The sequence below is a fragment of the Rhamphochromis longiceps genome, linkage group LG7 (genome assembly GCF_057381845.1).
Source record: "Rhamphochromis longiceps isolate RC_006_pf linkage group LG7, R_longiceps_female_GT1.1, whole genome shotgun sequence".
Lineage (NCBI taxonomy): Eukaryota > Metazoa > Chordata > Actinopteri > Cichliformes > Cichlidae > Rhamphochromis > Rhamphochromis longiceps.
The window spans coordinates 34,507,119-34,528,334 of NC_140563.1; positions in this window are offsets into that span (position 1 = coordinate 34,507,119).

Here is a 21,216-nt window from a genome sequence, read left to right on the forward strand (position 1 = left end):
AGCAGAGACTGTAGCATCTACACAGGAAGTGATTTGCATTCTTTGTATCACTTTGCCACCGATGGTTGGTTGCTAGCAGACATTCCTGTCTCCAGGTGACTACTCTAATATATTTGCAATTGTGTCACATCTCAGTCAGCAATATCTTTACTCTCACAGGTGGTCGCTTCAGTAACTTAACTCGTCTTTGCAAAAAGTTTATCTCAAGATTCGCACACTTTACGTTATCAGCTGTTATGTTGCTCGATGTTGCTTGGAATCGCAGAATGTGGTTGACTTTTTGTGGTGTCTAGTCGCCTCGTTACTGCTAATCACTTTCTGTGGATGGTATTTGACCTGGAACTGGATGATAGATGGATAAATCTCTTCTTGTTTGACCAAATTATAATTTTAAATCTAGCGTAACTGACCTTTTAGCCACAAGAACAATGGCAACAAACTTATCATCATTATATTATTAGCTTCTAATATCCCAAAATCAGAAATTATGCTATTTATCTTTCTCCCTTACCAACTTGAGGGGAAAAAACATGTTGTTGTTTTTTTCCAGTTCTAGTACTTAAATTAAGGTCGGGAATAAGAAAGCATGTTTTAACTCAACAAAAGTTTTACTGCTTTAATAACCCTGAAACTGTCTGATGGATCGAAGTGAAGCACAAAGAGAGATCCATCAGTTGACTGGCAGCTTGCTAATGTTAGTGTTTGTAAACTGTGGTAAAAATCAAACTTTTGCAGCCTCACTTCAGTTTAGGACAAGATGAGAAAACAGCATTCACTTTTGGCAGAAAAAATTTCAACACACAGCAAAAGAACAGCTGTAAATAATGCAGGGACTGCTTTCTGGATTTCATTTAGCTGTTAATTAATCTTATTAGTAACATGTGTTTTTATTTTTATGGAAACAAAACAGCCTTTACAACCGTGGTGAAATCCACTTATTTAGTGAAGGGGACATATTATGACTTTCATTATTTTCTGTCATAAAAAATTACTTATTTTAATTTAATAATTTCATCAAATTCCCAAAAAAATTAGGAATGCTGTGTAATATGTAAATAAAAATTGTGTGCAAATATTAACATAACTCTTAAATTTAATGGCTGCTGCCGTCAAAGTTTTTAATTTTGTCTCAAAAGTTGGGACAAGGGCAACAAAAGGTAAACAGTACCAAAAGGAAACAATGGGAGGAACGTTTTGCAGCTAATTAGGTTTACTGGCAACAGTCAAGCAAAACAACTGGGTATAAAAAGAGCATTTTATAGATGTTTCTCAGAAGTAAAAAGGGACACAGAGTCACAAATCTGCAAAAACCTGCATCTATACATTCATGCATTATGTACAGTATACAATATAATCGTTTATAATGTTGGATTCCTGTCAACTTGAGGTCTAATGGAGGTTAAAGATCCACCACTAAATTAATAACCCATATAATAGTCCAGAAACAGCACCATCTTCTCTGGAGCAAAGCTCTTTCAAAATGTGGTCGACCAACCTTTAGGCCTGACTGAGGGCCACATTCACATTTTTGAGCTCAAGCTCTTTAGGTCCTGTTCGTTCTAGAATATCATAGAATGCCCTCTATGAAACTCTCAAGAGTGAGAGATCTTGAATATTTAAGAGCTTTTCTGACACTGCTAAATAACTGTGAGCACAGAAGCCAGTTCAAACGGTTCACAAGGAGCAGCCAATAGGAAGAAAGTTAACTGGTAAGGGTGGCTTTAAACAAAGAGAAGCTAAAGCAACGTTTTTTAGACTGAGGATGGACTGAGTGGGTCAAGGGTCAGTTCAAGGCATGCAAAGCTGCAGAACGATCCATAAATAAAAATATGAGAGGTAAAAATAGGTCTGTTTTAACCATCAGCATAAACAAACATAAACACAGTAAGAATATGCTGACAGAAACTAGATTATACACTTTGCTGTACCCACAGATGCTCATAATCAGTGCAACACAAGCAAATGTTATAAAAAAAGAATCCCATTTGCGCAATCCTGTTTTAATCCAGTATTTATTATGATATATAATCCCCCCGGCTAATAGAAATTCCCTAAAATGAAGGAATAGGAGCAATAATTCTACTTGTATTTCACTAGTAAAAATTTAATAGGGGACAGTAATCATGAGTGAAGGAAACAGGCAGGAAATGTGGGATATGGTGCAGAGGATGCCAACAGGACACACGAAGGACACATGAAGGGAACAAAATGGGAAGGTCACTTCATGAGGGAGCAGAGTCATTCTAAACAGGCTCTCAGACAGAGCGGTATGTTTGTGGTTATCCCAGCCAGGCAGCAGGTGCTGGTTTGGTCCCTGCTCCAGTGAGCTGTGTCTAGGTGTCTGGGTGGCTCCACTCCCAGATGGGGCACAACAAGTCGTAGAAAAAGAGAGAGTGTGTGTGCATGTGTGTGTTTATGTTAGTGCTAGATGAGGTGAGCAGAGGTGAGCTGCCATGTGGATGAGGTGATTAGATTAGCAGCATCTGAGGCCTGGGCGCATGTCCGGGTGTCTGTCTGAGGGTCAGGGCTCGTCTTTCTCTCTCTTCACTGTACGTTCAGCTGCTCTGTGATTAGCCGCTGATGGGTGAAGTCACACAAAACTTAGGCCAGTGCCAACTTTTCTTCTCGGTAAACAAGGTGACCGTGTTCCACATTTGCCAACATGTCTCTACTCATCGAAAATTAATGAGCTCACATCCGTGGGTTTCTTGGCTGATGGCGATATATGGATTATGTGTACATACAGAAGGAGTGAGCTGTCATCTGGCAATTTGCTCTGTTTGGTCTGCTCTTCTCTCAGGGTGTTTTCATATTTGTGCTGATTATGAGCATTTTTGACCCAATACACATAGGTAATAAACTCGGGAGCTAAATCAATCATTTAGAGCATTGATTTTTGTCTTTTCCAATCCACCTGACAACATGTAGAAATTTAATAAAACAGACTAATGAGATTAAAAAGAAGCATTTTTTTATCTATAGAGTAACTTCACCTGTGCTCCACATTAAAAACCACTGGGAGGATGTGAAGGAGACAAAGGACTGTCATAGCCATGATGCAGAATTAGTGGTGCAAAAATGGCCTGTTAATTTTGATCAGCTGGTCAGTTACATGTGTACATTTCAGGGATGGTGGTACAAAGGAAAGGAGACATGCAACTCTTATTATATCAGTTAAAATATTTCAACCTTTTTTTAAACCATTAGTTCAGGTACCACACAACAACATTAACCAACTCCTGTGTTTAGTCTCTAGTATAACACTTTAATTTCACTGGGATAGAAAATGTTGTCTGACTGCAGGTAAAGCAGCGAAAATGTTCTAAAGATCATGTCCATCTAAACTGCTTTCATTGTGGTCTCAGCCATACAGGTCTGGAGACCAGTCAGCAACCTCCTGGCAAACTGAGACTATTGACAGTAAAAGACTGACCTTTTGAAACATGTTGGTGTCAGTGTAACATCAAACTTTTAATCTGAAGGTGATTTGTTTTACGTTAGTTACTCAATGTCTGCAGACAAGTCGTAATCATGCAAACCACAGGTATCCACAGCAGTCTGCTAGTGGCCAACGCAATCACGATGAGCTGTTTTGGGGCAGCACCCTCTTTGCGACCAGTTTCAGTGACAGCCTCTCATCACATTTTTCCTGAGTAACCAGTGGTTGTCAGGAGGTCATCAACCAGTCTCTAAGAGTATGTTACTGAAGTCTTAAGGCCCCAGTGTACCCACCGGTAATGTCATAACAGAGTGATGATGCGTGGCGCCGTTCAGACAACACCGCCATATCAGCGCTGATATAAGAAGACAAGGAATCGAAACCAGAATCAAAGACGCTGACAAATTTTTTCTTCAAAGACTTTCCAAAAAAGTCGTATCCTTTCAGACAACTGCAGATTCTCTGACCTCTGTATGTACACATGTAGTTCCTGAGTAAGAAACCAGGGTGTTTTTTAATGTGAAATGACATTTTTAGCGTTTATAATATTCAGCCTGTATTACCAAAATTGCTTGTGACTTCTCACAACCCTCTTGGAGTACATACAAGAGGCTGTGCTGGAGGCTAATCTAGAATTGGATCACACATATTCACCAAAAAAAGATGGAATCAGCAGGGCACAATAAAATTGCCTGTTTCAAACTTGGAATCACTGGCACTGGTGGCTACAGGAGGGGCTACTATGAGAAATCCATCATCACAAAGGGCCCTTTCAGGGAGATTTTCCAAAATCTGAGACTTTAGAGATTGTGGTTCATTTGTGAGTCGATGTGACAAATCAAAACAGACAGTAAAACACAATGTAAATGTTTGCCTTTACCAACCACTAAAACTTACAAAGTAAATATTTCCGGTTTCCTTCCTTCCTCACACTTTTCAGTTGTGTCTTTTTTCTGTCTTTGGTTTGTTGCCGCTGGAGCATCACCTGCAGAGTGCTCCTTTAAAAGGTTTCACCTTAAGAGCTACTTAAGTCTGCCACATACATATTCAACATCCTTCCAACTTGAATAACCTCTTTTTGAATTTCAGCATCCCTATGTGAGTGACGCACGTCTTTCTGTCTCGTCAGTGCTTGGTTTGGCTGGCGTGGCTGGCAGCCGGGGTACCCAGGTGTGGTGCTGGAGGTACCCAGCTGTGAGGCCACCAGCCCAGGCATGAATCATAACAGCGTCCCCCTGTCATCCTGTCAGTCACGGCTGACAGAGGTCTCAGCAGGACACACAGCGTGGAGGGTGACAGAGTGTCTGGTGGCAAGTTTGAAACGTGAAAGGCCATGTGATGTATGTGATGTATGTAGTCTGTGTGTGTGTGTCTCCAGAAGAAACATTCAGCATCTCGTGTGCGTGACTCAGTGAAGAAGTGTAGCATAATGGTCCAAAGAGGTGTGTGTCTTCAGAGCTGCAGTGCATTATGGCTGTGAAGTACAGTACTGAGGCGTAACCATGGATGGAGAGAAATTGCCTGGTCACTCTCAGCATGAACAATTCTCTCTCTGGCTTTTGTACTCCTTGTCTCTCTGCGCAGTAGAGTTCAGTCAATTTGCGGGACAGATTAACTCGATGGTTCAGGGGAGAAGTTTCTCTCTCAGTGCGATGTGACTGCATGGAAAGTTTACCACGATGTGTTTACTTAACACACTGCCAAATTAGTCTGGGGTTAATGATAAGCTGTTGTTTGGGGAGGGAATTACAGCAAACCTGGTAATATAAAGAAGAATTGTATGTTGTCATAAAACCATACTACTGACAGCTTTTAAATAGGATCAGTGTAAAGAATAAATAACAGAATATAATTTATTGGCTTTATTCATTTTTCTTTTTTAACCGGTGCTCCACCGGTATAGAGCTCATGGTTGAAGGTTTTGAGACATGCTAGCAGATTGCTCCGTTGATCCACAACACTGGTTCACGCTGATTTAACTCTCCAGTCTCAACTGCTGTCAAACAAATTGATAAAAATATTCATGGTTGCAAATGACAAACCCTCCTGAACAGTGTTGGTCAAGTTACTTGAAAAAAGTAATCAGTAACTAATTACTGATTACTTCCCCCAAAAAGTAATCCCGTTACTTTACTGATTACTTATTTTCAAAAGTAATTAATTACTTAGTTACTTAGTTACTTTTTAAAAACACGATTTACAACCTGAATAGGTGATAAAGTGATAGATCTTTCAGCCCAATTCTACTTTTTCTACATAATCCATCATACAAAATGTAATCAAATGGAAAAGTCTCTTTTTTTAACTTGTTTTATTAGTTTTAATCTTTTAACTTTATGCATCAAGCAAAAATTTAATTATATGCAACATTCTCTGACTTGAATAAATTAGTTTAACATTTAAACCTATTTTCTGCACATTCCAGAACATAAAATAAAATATTTTTTGTGTTTACACTCAGTCTTTCAAATAGATGCAAGTAAAACACAGCAGAAAATAAATAAAGTCAAAGACTCAGCGGTCCTGTTGCTCTATTTTCACCTGTAAAGCAGGACTACGGTAGGCGGAGGTTTACCCTGGTGCAGGTGAGCCGCGGTCAGTGGAAGAATCCGCGAGTTTCTCTGTGAGTTTCCCATTACGTCGTTGCACACTCGGTGCTTGCTTGGAAGTTTAGGGGTTTTTTCGCTGTAAAAATAAGTTTTCTTCCCACGCACAACAGACGCTAATGTTTTTGTCACTTTTTATGGAATCAAACTCAAAGTAAGGTCAGTACTTCCACACTTTAAACGCTGCACGCTCATACTCTCTCCCGCAATCGATATGTGATCCATTGTTGATCTGCACACAGCTGTTGTCACTAACGGCGCACTCGCTTACGTCACTGTCGCGAGAGATTCTCGCAAAAAATCACGGTTTTAGTAACGCAGCGTTCCTACGGGAAAGTAACGGTAATCTAATTACTGTTTTTGCAATAGTAATCCCTTACTTTACTCGTTACTTGAAAAAAGTAATCAGATTACAGTAACGCGTTACTGCCCATCTCTGGCTGGTAAACACCAGGATGTTAGTGTCATCACTGTGTTGATTTATTTATATAAGATGACACAACAAGCCGTCCTTGGTTACATAGTTCCAGAGATCAGCTGCCTCCAAAGCTCAGCAAAAGGTCTTTAGCTTAGCTTGCCTTGTTCATCTGAGGTCACTTGGGACATCATTCCAGAGTCTTGATGTAACAACTGCAAAGGCATAACCCCCATTTGAAATAAACTTCGACCACAGGGTGGTCACGAGTGCCTGGGAAGCAGACCCAGAATCATTTTGAAGGAGTGTATGGATGGATCTACCACACATGCAGGTACAAAACCTTTTAAATCTTTAAACACAAACAGTGCCACTCTATACTGGGTTCTGTAACGCACTGGGAGCTAATTCAAGGCTGCTAACACTGGAGGAATGTGGTCTGTCTTTCATGTTCTAGTCAGCAATCTGGCTGCAGGACTTCATAGTAACTGTAGTTGAGCAAGAAATGATTGACTAATTCAAGTATACAGTACATTACAACTGTCATGGTCCTCCTGTGTGTCTCTGCCTTTCTCTCTTTCCCTCTCTACTGGCTTGAGTGTGTGTTTGTTTGTGTGCCACACCTTGCCTGGTAGGTTTGGGATCCCTTCGAATTTCCTCTCCTCAATTCTTGCACCTGAAGCCATCAAGCTCACCTGTTTGTCATCTACTGATCAACCTGTCTGTTCTCACGCTGGGAGAGGTCCTTCACTATCTAACCATGTTAGAGAAACGCGGCATTTCTGAGAGAGAGTCGTGGAGGAGATTCTGTTTCTGTTCCATGTGCGGTTGGAGTTTGGATCTTACAAACGGACTTTCCCTGCCTCAAGATTTTGTAAATAGTTTCCCTTTCACATGCACTGTAAATAAAGTCACTCAGTCTGGTCTCCTGAGTCCCATGTTTTGAGTCCGGTCTGCTTCATTGGTTATGACAACAGTAGTCCAGCCCAGATGTAGCAAAGAATGCATAACCTTTTCCAGATCTGGTGGAAGCTGGTCTTGACCACAGCATTGAGTTGGTTGTTGAATTTCAATTTTGCATCTAAGATTATACCAAGGTTGTTGTTGTTTTTACCTGTTTTAATAAAAGAGGTTTAAGAGCCTTTCAACCTCTCAGTTTATAGTGGAGGGACAAACCATATGACATCTGTTTTGGACACTTTTAACTGTGAGAAAGCAAGCTGTGTTATTCTCAATTTACTATTGTGTTATTATTGTTATTGCTTCTGTCTCTGGTTTTGACCCATGCCAACTCCTGAGGGGCATAGCCAGCTCATTAGCTGCTTAATTTTCCTGTTTGTTTACAAGCTAGCTGTTGACTGAGTCACACTGGTTGGTTTAACGTTGTCACACGGTTTGATGTATTTTGTAGGAATTTTCAAGCCCTTCAAGTGTTTCACTGTTATCTGTTTTTGTTGGTTTCACTTTTAAATATTATTTTATTATAGATTTGATCAATTTTATTTTATTAAACAGCTTATGTTAAATTCAGTGCTGGGAAATGTTGACCATACAAAATATGGATGTAACCACTCAGTCACCCAGTGCTTTTGGACTTTGTACTTTGAAACCTCAGTGTTAGCACTTTAAAATGCATCCATCCTTCCATCCCCTGGTTGAGCTTCCAGTCAGATTCCTGAGAATAACCCTAGATTAGATCATTGGAAAGAATGTTCCTCTGTGATTGGTGTTTAAATTTACTCCAGTATTATACATCTCGTATGCAAGCCAATTATGTGACATGGACAAGTGTTTGCACGAGTATCTTCTTTGCAAACCTCAGGTAACTGCAGCAAACCACTAGCTACCATTGCATATGCAAGGGGGTTGTTGGTGCAGCAGCGTATACCTCTTTGCAAACAAGTTCAATTAGCTACAGCAAGCCGGCGGGGTTTCATGACTGCTCTTTAGGCCTGTGTGACCGAGGCTTTAATTGGTTTTGTTTTCAAATTAAATAAGGCATTCCTTCATTTGCCCCTGTGTCAGATTGGCGACCTGTCCCGGGTGTATTTTTGCCCTGTGGTAGATGGGATAGGTTAGATAGGATAGATTAAGAAACTGCAACAACTGAATATTAGAATACTTTACATATATTTATTCTAAGTCAAAGGAAACCTCTTTGTAGACATCAACACTTTAGTTCACTGTAACTGTAAGATATGTAATATAAAATACGTCGGTGTGCAGATCATTTTTAATGTATATGACCACAGAGTCATATCCATTAACTTACTTGCCCTTGCCTTTTCCCCCTTCCACCTATATCACACTCTCTCTTTCTAATTCATTGTCCAGCCATGTGGAAGTGATGATCTGTGAGCCCACCCCTGAATGCATATACTGTGGGAATGGCCCATTATTACACATTTGGGCAAGCAGCACAGGGCCATATAAATAAAAGACTTCCCCCCGCTGACACCGGAGGTTCACACCTCCTCTTCTCATTTTTCCTCTTCATTCCAGTCTCTCAACCTCCTCGCCCTCCACCATTCTTCCTGAACCGCACAACAGAAATCTCTCCTAACAAGTCATATAATCTTTATGTCACTCATAGTTATGGGTCCTTTTTACAAATGCAGTTTCGCCTTTAAAACAGAATGAGTCAGGTCACTTTGCACTGACTGACTCTTGGAACTGGGTGCATTATTTTATGCTTTAAAAAATCTTTACCGGTGGCTCTGACTGTAGTTAGCACCTAATATCCAGATGTGGGATTTTACAGCATGAAGTAAAAATGTGAACGCACAGTCCAAAGCTGCAGGGCCTGAGCAGCGATGAAAACATTTGGCTTAATTAACCAAAGTCACGTTAGATGATGTCACCTGGAAACACACTTAAGCTCAGTAAGCAACAAGCTGTAATTACCAATATGGATTTTCAGGAATTACCTGATTAACAGGAAGACAAATAACATTTTTACTCTGAAAAGTTTCCATGTTTTTGAGCATTATTATTTTATTAATCTTTCTCCAATCCAAGAATAACTACAACTCATTCAGCCTGTTCGTCAAATACGTTTACATTTACCATTAATCTTTTTAAAATTATTGCTGTTGATGAATTTTAACATTTCTGTCATAGATATTTCATAAAAACAGGTCGTTAACGGTAGTGGGATCAATATTTAGAAAGTATTTGACAATGATTCTGGTGCCTGGGAAAATCTAAAGATAATCTAAAAATCTAAAATTGTCACGGCTAGACGGTCCTCACTGATCGCCTTGCCAATTTTTGGTGGTGTTTGTGTGTACTGTGTCGTGTTCTCCTCTCCATCCTGTGCATGTGTTTTTCTGCTGGAACATGTACCTCCGGAAGCCGTGGCACGGAACGGCAGCTGACCCGAGGGGAGTGTCCTGAGCTGGAATCGTCGCACCTGTGCGTAATCACTTCGCTGGCTACAACTAATCTGAAGCAGACCTATTTAACGGTGCGGTCGAGTCCCAACCAACGCTGGAACGTTGAACTAAACCGGGATTCAGGGATTAGAGGAGGAGCAGGCACAAGGAGTTGTTTTGGATTGTCACTGCACTGTCACCGCGGGGAGAAGTCACCGTATCTCTGCACTGCCCTTTCTGGATTACAGACTCGAACTGTTGACTCACCTTTTCACTGTGAATAAATTCACTGTCACTCTGCAAGGAGTCTCGCACCTGAGTCCTTTAACCCAATTCTCCATGACAAAAATACTGATGTACACCAAATCTATACTTGAATATAGTACCTTTCACTGTGTTAGGTTTTCATTAGGTTACTTCCACTTGGAAATCTCTCACTTTCTTGCACTTCATTTATTTTTCCTGTTCTTTTTCTTTGGTTTCCCGCCCGTTCTGTGCACCACCTGTCAATAATTATCCAGTCGGTCTTCCCACTACACTCCCTTTTTCCTTTATTACTTATTTCCACATGTTTTCTTCTTCTAGTACAGAATTCCAGGTGTATTTGATTCCCTGTTTTCACACTTCCTCTCTGCTGTTAGATCTCTACGTTTTTCCTGCCTTTTGTCTGCACAGGTTGCTCTGAGACTGATCACCGCATATGATCTCCGGCTCATTAGATTAAAGATTTGGTTCAGGAGTTACCATTTTAGCAAATTAATGTAGTTGAGTTCCACTACTGGCTTTTGGTTAATAGCACTAACAAACATAAAAAGGAGGGCATGACTTTTGTTTACTAATGAAATTTCTTTACTCTATTTTTATTTGGGTCCAGTATTTATTTATTCATCCGGACCATATCTGATTAAAAGTCAAACTGTCAGCTAAATCAAATTGGAAAATGGGCCAAAAATGTCTTTGTTGAAAAGGATTTAGAAAGGTTAGAAGAGTTTCATGAGTGAAATTTTTGAAGTTCATAAGTTTCACTCTCAATACCCGATCTGTGTCTATGTGTCACACCTATACAGGTTATGGATCCAGCTTACTAACCAAGTTGGCAATCTGATAACTTAGCATGCCACACTTTCATCCAAATGGTCACTTCTGGCTCCCAAAAGACAACATGGTGACATCCTATGGTGACATTCCCTATATGTGCACACTGGAGAAAATTACATATATATCTTACATCCTTTTTAATATATGGACAGAGGATGGGTGGGTGTATTGAACAAAGGATATGGAGCTGCCAGGCAGGAGGAAAAGACCACAGAGAAGATTCATGGATGTAATGAAGGAGGACATGCACAGGGAGAGAGGAAGATGACAGGGACGGGGTGAGGAGGCAGATGATTCACCATCATGACCCCTAAAGGGAGCAGCTGACAGAAGATTAAAACTTATTTTAGATCTTGGGCGACACAATGTCTGAATTGAGCTGGCTCAGTCATATTATGTTGCACAATATTGTATTGAAAAGGAGTAAAGAAGTTAATTTTGAAAACATTCACGTCTACTGAAGCATCTATAACTTGAAAAAATTTGTGCAATTTCAACGTGTCCAAACTTTTCTACACTACTCAAAGAAATCCATTGATTACAGTGGGGCAAAAAAGTATTTAGTCAGCCACCGATTGTGCAAGTTCCCCCACCTAAAATGATGACAGAGGTCAGTAATTTGCACCAGAGGTACACTTCAACTGTGAGAGACAGAATGTGAAAAAAAAAATCCATGAATCCACATGGTAGGATTTGTAAAGAATTTATTCGTAAATCAGGGTGGAAAATAAGTATTTGGTCAATAACAAAAATACAACTCAATACTTTGTAACATAACCTTTGTTGGCAATAACAGAGGTCAAACGTTTACTATAGGTCTTTACCAGGTTTGCACACACAGTAGCTGCTATTTTGGCCCATTCCTCCATGCAGATCTTCGCGAGAGCAGTGATGTTTTGGGGCTGTCGCCGAGCAACACAGACTTTCAACTCCCGCCACAGATTTTCTATGGGGTTGAGGTCTGGAGACTGGCTAGGCCACTCCAGGACTTTCAAATGCTTCTTACGGAGCCACTCCTTTGTTGCCCGGGCGGTGTGTTTTGGATCATTGTCATGTTGGAAGACCCAGCCTCGTTTCATCTTCAAAGTTCTCACTGATGGAAGGAGGTTTTGGCTCAAAATCTCACGATACATGGCCCCATTCATTCTGTCCTTAACACGGATCAGTCGTCCTGTCCCCTTGGCAGAAAAACAGCCCCATAGCATGATGTTTCCACCCCCATGCTTCACAGTAGGTATGGTGTTCTTGGGATGCAACTCAGTATTCTTCTTCCTCCAAACACGACGAGTTGAGTTTATACCAAAAAGTTCTACTTTGGTTTCATCTGACCACATGACATTCTCCCAATCCTCTGCTGTATCATCCATGTGCTCTCTGGCAAACTTCAGACGGGCCTGGACATGCACTGGCTTCAGCAGCGGAACACGTCTGGCACTGCGGGATTTGATTCCCTGCCGTTGTAGTGTGTTACTGATGGTGACCTTTGTTACTTTGGTCCCAGCTCTCTGCAGGTCATTCACCAGGTCCCCCCGTGTGGTTCTGGGATCTTTGCTCACCGTTCTCATGATCATTGTGACCCCACGGGATGAGATCTTGCGTGGAGCCCCAGATCGAGGGAGATTATCAGTGGTCTTGTATGTCTTCCATTTTCTGATGATTGCTCCCACAGTTGATTTTTTCACACCAAGCTGCTTACCTATTGTAGATTCACTCTTCCCAATCTGGTGCAGGTCTACAATACTTTTCCTGGTGTCCTTCGAAAGCTCTTTGGTCTTGGCCATGGCAGAGTTTGGAGTCTGACTGTTTGAGGCTGTGGACAGGTGTCTTTTATACAGATGATGAGTTCAAACAGGTGCCATTCATACAGGTAACGAGTGGGGGACAGAAAAGCTTCTTACAGAAGACGTTACAGGTCTGTGAGAGCCAGTGACCAAATACTTATTTTCCACCCTAATTTACGAATAAATTCTTTACAAATCCTACCATGTGGATTCATGGATTTTTTTTTTCACATTCTGTCTCTCACAGTTGAAGTGTACCTCTGGTGCAAATTACTGACCTCTGTCATCATTTTAAGTGGGGGAACTTGCACAATCGGTGGCTGACTAAATACTTTTTTGCCCCACTGTATGTTCCTCAGCTTAATCATCTCACCCGTGGTTACATTTTTTTTTTTTTTTTTGCTGGTAAGGTCACAGTGATGATAATTCAGCCTGACTTGATATGATTGGTTCTAACTGTAAATTTTCAGCATTTCACCATTTTATGACTTAATCGCCTGCACCTATGCTCCTAATGAATCTGCCATCAGTCGTACAACAGCATTGGAGTATCTCAAGTTAAAGCTGCTACAGATTGATTTTTGCTCTGACTCGAGCACTGACCTCAAGGACACGGGAACATTCTCATCCTTGTTTTGCTTTATTAGTCTTTATTGAAGTATTATTGAACAACACCTGGAAACCGCAGTTGTTGTAGGTGGAGGGGAGAGACGGGAGGACAGGAAGGTGTGAGGTGGAGGGAAACTGGTTGATAAAGAAAGAGACAGAGAAGCAGACAAATACAGAGATGCTTAAAAATAACCGAGAAACATGAGAGATGAAGCCAAAATCACGATTTTTCCCCCCTTGTCTTTTAAATACTCCTCAGAGAATACAACACATCTATCAATCGATCAATTTATTTATAAGCACATTTAAACACAACACAGGTTGACAAAGTGCTATACACTGTAAAAACTGTGATTTGGGTTAATTAGTATCTAATAGGAAAGTAATAGTAACTATTAATCAGTAAAAACATGTATGTGTTGTTTTAATTAAATCTAAGCAAAATTAAACATTTTTGAGATGTTCATTTATTTAAATTTACACAATTTTGTTTGGGGTAAATTAAGCAATAGTTTTTTGAGCAGATTTAACAAAAATGTATGAGTAGCGTGAAAAATGAAGAAATCTAATAGATTTAACTAATGAAAGCATTTTCATTTCAATCATTCTACACTTCCACCTGTAGTCTGTTGTGCCACGTACAGGACACACACGCTTCAGCAGTGGATGATCTCCATTTTGTCCGAGGTAAGATTATCTGAATTTGTACGAATATACGACACGTTTTAAACAATAACGTATAGCAGTTTTGAGTAAAAGTTCTAAACAGTATGATACATCAAAATTAGACTAATAATGACCACTGTAATGACAGTATTGTATTTTTACACAAAATGGCACGAAGTGGACTGCTAGCATAAGGTCACTTTCCAAGCCTTCGCAGCTGTGTTACTTAAGAGCTTTGACTAACCACGTTTTACCATATTAAAAAAATATATCAATTATGTATTTCGATGGGCTGTAACCTCCCTCATTTACTTTTAAAATTTTATGAAAAAGTTTTGCACTCAGCAGTGAGTGATGTAGTTAAAATCATTTGTGCGGGATTTTGTCAGTCACGGTTTTTCAAAGCTTTTGTCTCCACGCAGTGTTTTTCAGTTGTGGTAATTAAGCTAAAGTGGCTCAGTCCAGCAAAATAACTGGTTTTCATTTTCATGCTGTCGGAGCCCTGTGAATTTAGTGCAGGCACAGTTCACATAGAGGGATAATGCAAGTTTCCAGTTAAACTTGGTCGGTGTATCAGTGAGACCCATGCTCAGTCACGATGTAACGATCTTCAAGACAAAGGTACATTCAGGAAATAATATAGTAATACGTGTTTAATCTGACATAAGTCTTTCATAATTTCTATGTTTAACACCCAATGGTGTTTGGATACAGAAATGACCTTGTGTAGATTAAAAGGACATCTTTTCAAATATGGGAAGATATATACAGTATATAAATACACAAATAGTGTTATTTCATGTCATGATCTGTCACCAAATCGGTACAGAAAATAGAGTCTATTCCCTTTTTAATCTAATAAAGAGTTTCATTGTTTTATATGTGAATCTCACCTTTAAAAATTTTAGTATTATTCAAATTTGTCTTTAACAATTTGTGTGTGTAAAATTTTTACTTTGGAGAGTGCGATTGCTATTAATGTTGTGTTCTTTTCAGTTGTTGGAAGATCCCTCAACTTAAATTCAGCTGATCAGTATGTAGACTATGCATTTTGAATAGGTTTTGATGGATGATTGTATTGAATTAAACTACTAGTTTTGAAATTGAAGCAGCAGAAAATGACAAAGTTGACCCTACTTAATCTAACTTAACTCTGCCCATTTACATTTTATTCTAGGTTGAACGAGATAGAGCTCCATGTAATCACTGATGACCAAACGGAGAAGTTGGTTCTTTCATCAGGGATCCCACCAACAGTAGGAGGAGCTGCAAGGTGTTGTGAAGGATACCTTTGGGATTTCAAACAACTTAAGTCTTCAGTATTTTAAACCAAAATTTCAGGACTACTTCACTATTCGCAGAAGTGACCAGATAAAAGACAAAGACACTGTGAAGGTTGTTGGCATCACCCTGGTCATCCTGCCAGTTTTCGGCAGCCCCTCTGATCAACTGACTATGACTCATCATCCAATCCAGTTGTATCCAATGCAGACTCTGCTGCAACCACATCTTCTCAGGACACCATTATTCTCAAAAGGCAGAAGTTCACAGAACGTTGTGAGCCCTGGCCAAAGCTGTTCCCCATTCCACAGTCTGCACATGAAACTGAAATGTAACTGGAAAGAGCCACCGAGGAGTATAAAAAGAATGGAAATCTTCTGCCCACCTCCAAAGTAAAGACTGACATTCTCGAGAAGTTGGCTGAAACTGTATTTTCAATTATGGCCTATTCTTCCTATTATTTTGGGGCAAGCACTAGTGAAGAATTTCAGTGCATACAATCTAAATTAATCAGAAAAATATTATATTATAAATTTTGTATATGTTTTAAATTCCACAATAAAAACAATTACTGTTTGAATGTTGTCTTTGCGAAATTGATTCATTTTACTCAGAAAAGAAGTTAAATTAATTTGATTTTCTCTTACTATTCAGTCATTAATTATAAAGTTTAATTGGAAAATTAGTGAATCCAATTAGAGTTTTAATTAAAAACAAAAAGTTGTTAATTTTTTTGTAATGGATATTTTAGTCATTTTTACTAAACCTTTGCCAGATCGTTAGTAAATTCAAAGTAATTTTTCTCAGAGATTCATTTCAAATGAACTAATTTTTTGTTATAATTAGGCAATTTTAACCTTCAATTTGAGATTTTGTCCCTAAATTCAACACATATTTAAAAGACAATGTCAATAATATCTATTATTGTTTTTTGTTGAAATTTAATTAACATTTTATCTAAATTTTACATAAATCACTTGAAATTAAATTCTACTTAAGTAAATTAAGTGTCACTTTGTTGCCATAGGTTTTTTAAGTAACCTCTAGTCACAGTTTTTACAGTGTACAAAATAAAGATTAAAACACATCTAAAATTCTGCATGCTGAGATCTCAGACCTTTGACCTTATTTTGCATCAGGAAAAGAGGAAAAATGATGGACGCACTGGCAACAGCCACTTGAACGGCATTAGCAGGTATTCTCAGGGAAGATAAATTTAACACAATAATGTAAAACGACAGCATGCTCATAAAAACCTCACCCTAATTATTAAAATTAACTGCAACAAGCAATTACAGAGGTTCATGCTATTTGCATGAAATGTCAGTGTAATTATGGTTGGGTACAGTCTATTATCTATCAGGTATTCCAGGAGCAAGCCCGCTTCCAATGTGTGAGGCAGCAGATGCCACAAAGCACCATGAAATAAGGTTTCAAGAGGCTTCTTTGTTGAGCAAGGTACTTGTTGCATCTGGAGAGGCTATCTGGGGGAAAAAATACAATGGTTCTTAAGGATATGAATTCCTTGCTTTTTTCTTTCTCAAGAAAGAAAGAAGAAAATTAATTCAGAGTAAAAGGCTGTGGCTGCTGATTGCACGTTATTATCCTATAGAGTCCTTTTACAGGCAGATTGATAGATTCTTCCATTTGCAGAAAAAAGGTTTGTACGTTTTAAGAGACAAAAATAAAAAACTTTTAGTGTTTAAATGGAGATTAAAATGTTAGTTCATCTATCATATATCAATTTTAAGCATTTCTTAAGAAACTTGTTTGTTTGATAAAAGCAGCAGGAAAAGCTGTCACCCACAGGTTTGTAAAGTCCTGTTATGAAGCCTCAACCATTTTTACCATCCCCATTTTGGGATTTTAAAATCTAAATCCATTAAAATAGTCCCCAAAAAATCAGCTGCTAGCTCCTTTTCCTAACCACTTTCGTGAGAAAGGAAAAATGAAAATATCATGAGATCAAGGAAAGGTGTGAAATAAAACAGGGAATCTCAGATGTGCGGTGAAGCCACACTTCAGCCCACCGTGTTCGTACCATGTTGTTTCAAGCAGGTCATACAAACAATTGGCTGGAATTTTTAAGAAAAGGGAACATGTAGGGTCACTCCTGACCCTGAATGTTTAGAGAAAAGCCCTACATTATTCTGCTCCTCAGTAACTGGCTGAAGAAACAGAGCAACGACTTCTGGTTCCACTTCTCTCTGGTATTGAATTTATTAAGAACAAAAGGGACTGTGCCACTGTGTTATATTAATGCAATAATATACAATATGTGACTGCAGTAACAGTGTTCCCATGAACACACACACAGACTCGAGGTCTGATGGTAAATGATGTTTCGTGTTCTTCTAGACATTGTACAGGTCGTCCGTTACAGACAGACTTCAGGTTTGTAGTTTGTAATAATGCAGCTCTCTCACGAATAAATCCGGCTCACCACCTGAGACTCAGTCCTCAGGACCTTACACAGTCCCCAGCAATTTCTAAATCAAAAACACACTGATTCTCCTACAGCTGCCTCTCATTTAATTGCCACGCAGTTTTCAGAGAGAAACACATGCTTTAGACGTGTGCTGACTCTGTTTTGTTTTTAGTGTTTAGTGTTAGTGTTTACATCACTAAGTCCCTCTGGTCTTGGCACAAGGCTGGTTATTACTGAAATGATCCGGCCAGAGTATTGGTCAAACACCCTGCCAGTGTAACATCATGGCTTGATAGCCATCTTTACGATTTCTAATCAAAGTCCAAGCAAAGCTTTGTTCAGTCAATATAAGTCATAATCTTGATTTCGAGAGCTTTTATAGCCTAAACCTATGTTATTCATGCAAGGCAACACCTGGACAGGGAGCAGATTTCACTACAGCAGCGTGACATGAATTTAATAAGCTTAAAATTCTAAATATACCAGTAGGTTTTGAGATGAAATGGAAAATACACTTGGAATCAACGTTTACGTGATCTGCACCGCTTTGTCAATTTTCTTGATCATTTTCACGAACTGCGAATTGTTGGACTGCATCGTCTCCTCTCCTTCCTTAATGGATTGTCCAGTGTATCCAGTGCTAAAGTGGGGAATAGAGGAATATCAGCATTTGGAAAATTTGAGCAGTTCTTAATATTGTGGCCAAGCAGATACTTCCAGGTCAGTTCTCTCAGTTAGGAACCTTCCTAAGCAAAACGGACTATTTGAATGTATCCACAGATGTGCCAAGTGAGGGACGGATCTGATTGTGAAACCGCACGCTCACTGGCTAACAGCTTGTGTTTGACAAGTTGAGAATTATATATAGCATAACCCAAATAATCCCCCTGTTTTAGACAGACTATAATTTGCAAATAAATGATTATGGATTATTAAATATGAGCTGAAACCTGAAAAGAGGTCACAGAGCAAGCAATCCAGGCGGTTTTCTTAAAAACCTGTAAACAAAATGAAGTGTTTTTTGGAACCAATAAACAGAATCCACATTTACAGTACTTGGCTTCACTTTTCAGACCTGGAAGCTACATCCATGTTACATACTGTCCATGTCACCGGGGTGTCAAATACAGCTGTTGTCATATATCAACAAGGTGTCCTTTCGTGTTAGTACTTTAATTCAACGGCCAGAGCTTTTGGACACAGAAAGATAACAGCTGTGTTTAACCTTATTCATCTAAGTCATCATCGGTAACAACCTCAATTCTAGCTCCACACCCCAACTCCGTCTTTAGATAAAATATAAATAGTGTTGATGCATGGCAGTTAGAATGATTGCTTTTTGTGTCCTGATTGCCAAGACCCTAGGAAGTCAATTAAAAAGAAATTACATATTGTGATAGCATAGTGTTGTAATGGGGTTATAATGATGACTTAGACCTCACGGAGATAAAGCATTACAGGCTCTAACAGGAGGCCGGAGAGGTGGCGGCGGAGTAAATCAAGAGGTTTGTCCCCAATTTAAAAGCTTTGTCTTCTGCATCTTCTGCTGATTTGATTCCTTTTGATTTCCTTTTCTTTTTTTTTACTTTTAATTTGCACTAATTTGGTTATGTTAAAAAGTGACAGGGCTTTGGTTAAAAAGATAACCTCCCATTGACATTATGCTTACAGTGCATGTAAATGTGAAGCCAATGGGCTTTTAAATGTGATGAGCTGAGAGTGAAAGTCTGGTGTCACCGTTGCCATAACTTGTATGTGTGTGTGTATGTGTGTCACTAACTAAGAAGGAGACGTTGTGTGTGTCAGTGAGACACCAGCGGCTCTGACAGAACAGCAGTATTTGGATGTCCGAGCATGTTCTCATTCCCAGGGAGTCGGTGTCTCTGCGTAAAGAAATGTATTCTGAACAGTATGCGGTGAAGGCAAAGAGGTCTTCTAAAATATAGCACAGTGGTAGAAAAACCCCCCGACACATTTGCATTGCTTTTCCTCTCATAACCTTTTGAACTCTTTTCCTTCAGAGGTAACTAAAAAGGCTGACGTGCCATATTCGAATATGTTCTGTACATCAGCTGTCTTCCTGTAATTACAGATATCTGTGTGTGTGTTTGTGTGGCTGCGTATGTGTGTCTAATTATACACTACTCTGTGGAAGCAGAGGGGTTGGGGTGGAGGAGAAATAAGGTGCTGGTGTATAGGATGATGCTTACAGCACTAAACAGATACTGTGGCCAGGATGCCCGCCTCTGTCTCTCTTCCTAACATTCAACATGCAGCTGGAGCTGGACTCAACAGTTCTGTGCACTGAACATGAATCTTAACAAATGCAAATTTGTAAGCAAAACGTGTTCAGCACAGCCCCCCAAAATCTAAACAGACTATCTGATATTTATCTGTTATCAAGTGGCGATGCTGCACACAGCGCATGCACGTAGTTAATGATTAAATGAGTAAAGTAGCAGTGAAAATAGAAAAACCTGCATCAATATTTTACTTCTGATTCCCTCCCAGCTTTAGTTTCATCCGAGCGGATTGAATCGATGCAGCTTTTTCTCCAACGTTAAGCCAAGCGCATCGATTCTAATCAGCGAGTCGTTACACTCGTGGACGATGGCGTAGCGTCAACAATCTAGGGATTAAAGATCCATTTCCTTTTTGGTCCACACATGCTAAACATGATTGCTGGGTTTTGTATTGACACTTTATGAATTGATTTATGGTCAAAACACTTCACAACAAATGTCAAACCAACAGCACACGTATGCAGGGGAAAAGGAAAAATAGAAGACAAAAAAGAAAAAAGCACAACATCATCATTTAATCATATGATGAATGAAGGCCTGTGATATAAGCTTAAATGAATAAATCTCTGTCTGACAGTGTGCCAACAGGGCATCCAACCACTGCTGCCATAATTAATCGCTTTTGTCATCCGTGTATCTCTTATTATTCATATGGAGGGCTGTGTCTATCCCCCCCATCCCCTAAACTTATCTCGATCAGTGTATTTGTGTACCTATTTAATTTGAGCTCAGCTTCAGTCTCAGATTTTGCACAGTAAGTACAACAAAAATGATAATCTATCTAAAAGTGTAGATGGGCATCAACTCCAAACATCTAAAGGTGGGGCTAAAATACTTGTTTTCAAATTCTAATTACTCGTGTGCTGCAAACATCTTCTTGCTCTTTGCCAGATCATTTCGATCGGTTACAGTCAATCAGGCCTCCTGTTCCCCAGTAATAGCTATACGTGGTGTTTAATGCTTTTTGTGCTTCCCTGGAGACTTGACGTACCTTGTGCTCTTCTCCTCCGCTCAGATCCCCGCTTGTGTGCCAGCTCTCAGAGTAAACCTTTAGGAAAACACAGACTCTGATGCCTGCCCTCGCTTTCACATATTTGATCCTCTGGACCATTTCAGCTTCCAAAGCATATTTGTGTGTGCAAATAAACTTTACAGCATTTTAAACAAAACTGGATGTAATCCTATCAGTATTTAAAAAATATATATATATATATAT